A 2458-nucleotide genomic window follows, 5' to 3' on the forward strand; every position below is an offset into this window, starting at 1 on the left:
GCGGCGGCCCAACGGCCTGCCGCGCCCGCGCCCACGCTCCCGCCACCCCCCACCCCCTCGGCCTTTGGGCTGAAATCGGTGGTGGACCGAAACTAGAGTTGTTTCGGTCCGCCGCCAAATTGTCATTTTTCTTTTCATATTATCCATTTTAATTCAACAGCTTGCATATAAGCCCTCAGGCTTTCTATCATTTACATTCCAGCAAGCATATGAGTCTGTAATCTTGTATTCGTACACTACACATTCCAAGTTAATGTATATATGTGTTTGTTCAGCACTCTCTTGTATTTTCATGTTATTTATTTACATTTACTCTTGCAAATTACTATTTTTGCCCTTTAAATTATGCAATTTATATACAAAATGCAATCTCTATTTTGGAATAAATTGTTTGAAGTTGAGACATGAGATCTACACACACAAATATATAGTGACTATCTCCTCAACTCGATGTTGAGACAACATGAGATCTATACATTCAAATGTATAGTGACTATCTCCTCAACTCAGAATATAATTTTCCTAAAGTTTGAGGTAACATGAGATCTACGCATAGAGCAGCAGTGCGACTATCCCCTCAAACCCGTAATAAACTTGATGGCTCACATTTAATTTGAAATAGCTCTATTCTATCTAAATTTTTGAAATTGGTCATATGCAAAGTGATATTCCAAAATCACTAAGAGATCTACACTATAATTAATGACTATCCCAACATATGATTTCCAAATTTTGGAATAAAAGGATGAATATCGAGCTTAATAAAATGGAAAATAAGGCTCATCAGTTTCACACCAAGATAAGGACTCATGAATTTATTTTTGGCTCATATTTTATAATTTTGTCATTTGTTATTGAGGTTTGATAATTGGAACAAATATAATTAGAAAACTGTTGATCATCGGTTGTTATTTGTGCAGCAAAGTGGATTTTGGAATTCATATACCTTTTGTATTTCACCTATATGTTGAGGTGGTAATTCTAAATCTACATCTAGCTTGTGAACCTCACGAGCTAGCTTGAGCTATTAACAAGCCGAGTTGCTATTTTTATTCGTTTTGTTAACTAGCCAAGCGGAGCTCGCTCATTAGATTAACGAGCCAGACCGAGCCAAGCTGATCCGAGTCGAGCTAGCTCGGTTCCAGCCTTAGTCCAAGCACTACTAGGAGGTTTTGGAATCCTCTTATTATCTTTGTGGATAGAACTCCTATACGCGACACATTTACATAAAGTATGAAATTTGACCAAAACTCTGTGATATACCAATCCCTATTACAAGGGAATATAGCCTACTTAAGTTACTCAAGGGTACAGACATGTAAATGCATCATCGTTCAAGTGTTCCAGCATTGGGAGATCAAAGGTAACCAGAGAATCTGCTCAAATTCTGTGTGAATTGTGAAGAATCAGAATGAGCTCTCCTCTCACGTACTAATGATGACATACAGTCAAATTCGGATCGCAGAATCCTGGACAGGGGCTGTTCGAATCCGCTGAAACGAGGCAGATAAAATGAAAGTGTCACAGAAATCAAGATATTCCTGGTCGTATAGTTAACGGTTATTTGATTGTTCCTTTAAACAAAATATTTCATTTTCCGCAGCAATTTTGTGAAATTTGTAATATAATTTTCTTAAATAAATGAATAAATCCTTTCGCTTTTTCCTCAAAGTTACACAGAAGCAGGAGAGTATGCAGCACTTTACCTTGCTGGCAATTTGGTGGCCGTAAAGCTCCGGCAAGGCTGCTGCTAATAACCAATAAACTGAAGACGAGAATGAGTAGGATCCGGCAATGGTAGGCGTTTGATGGCATTCTTGCTTGCTGTTCTGCAGTGTGCTCCGCGAATTTGAGAGGGCACAATGCAAGTTAGCAACCAAAGCGAACACTTGGCGTGCCAGACTGGGCGGCTCAAATAACATAACGCGCTCCAGCATGCTCATCTATAGTGGAGCTTGGTCAAACCGTCAACAACCTATGAACCCGTCTTTTACGGGGAAGAGGATGCGGTGGAAGCAGGTGACTGCGGGGTAGAGAAGTCGCCGTGTCTAGCTGTCTTGCACCGGTGACTTCGAAATCATTCCAGTGTCCGTGACAGGATCACAGCAAAGAACAGTTCAAACTTCAAAGTAACGCCAGGCCAGGTCCGCGTGTCTAAATAAAAAATTTCCGACGCCTGTCATCATTAGATAATATTCTCTTTTGATAGATCTATGTATAGTTCAAACTTCAAAGTAACACAAGCATATTTGGATCCAAAATTTTTTTAATCCAAACTTCAAAGTAACAGTTCAAACTTCAAAGTAACGCCTTATTTAGATTAAAAAAAAATTAGTCAAAAACATCACATCGAATATTTGCACATATGTATGGAGTATTAAATATGGATAAAATTAAAAACCAATTGCACAGTTTGTGTGTAAATTGTGAGACGAATCTTTTGAGCCTAACTGCATCA

At 38.7% G+C, this 2458-nt stretch overlaps 1 long non-coding RNA gene across 1 annotated transcript; it reads right to left on the minus strand.

Annotated features, from left to right (window-relative positions):
* Nucleotides 1-1170: 1170 nt before the first annotated feature.
* On the minus strand, nucleotides 1171-1900 carry LOC120704795. Its single transcript, XR_005687687.1, has 2 exons — nucleotides 1707-1900; nucleotides 1171-1493 (listed from the first exon to the last, which is right to left on the minus strand). It is a non-coding gene; the product is annotated as an uncharacterized LOC120704795 (long non-coding RNA).
* Nucleotides 1901-2458: the final 558 nt, after the last annotated feature.

This window comes from Panicum virgatum, chromosome 4K, assembly GCF_016808335.1.
Source record: "Panicum virgatum strain AP13 chromosome 4K, P.virgatum_v5, whole genome shotgun sequence".
Taxonomy (NCBI): domain Eukaryota; kingdom Viridiplantae; phylum Streptophyta; class Magnoliopsida; order Poales; family Poaceae; genus Panicum; species Panicum virgatum.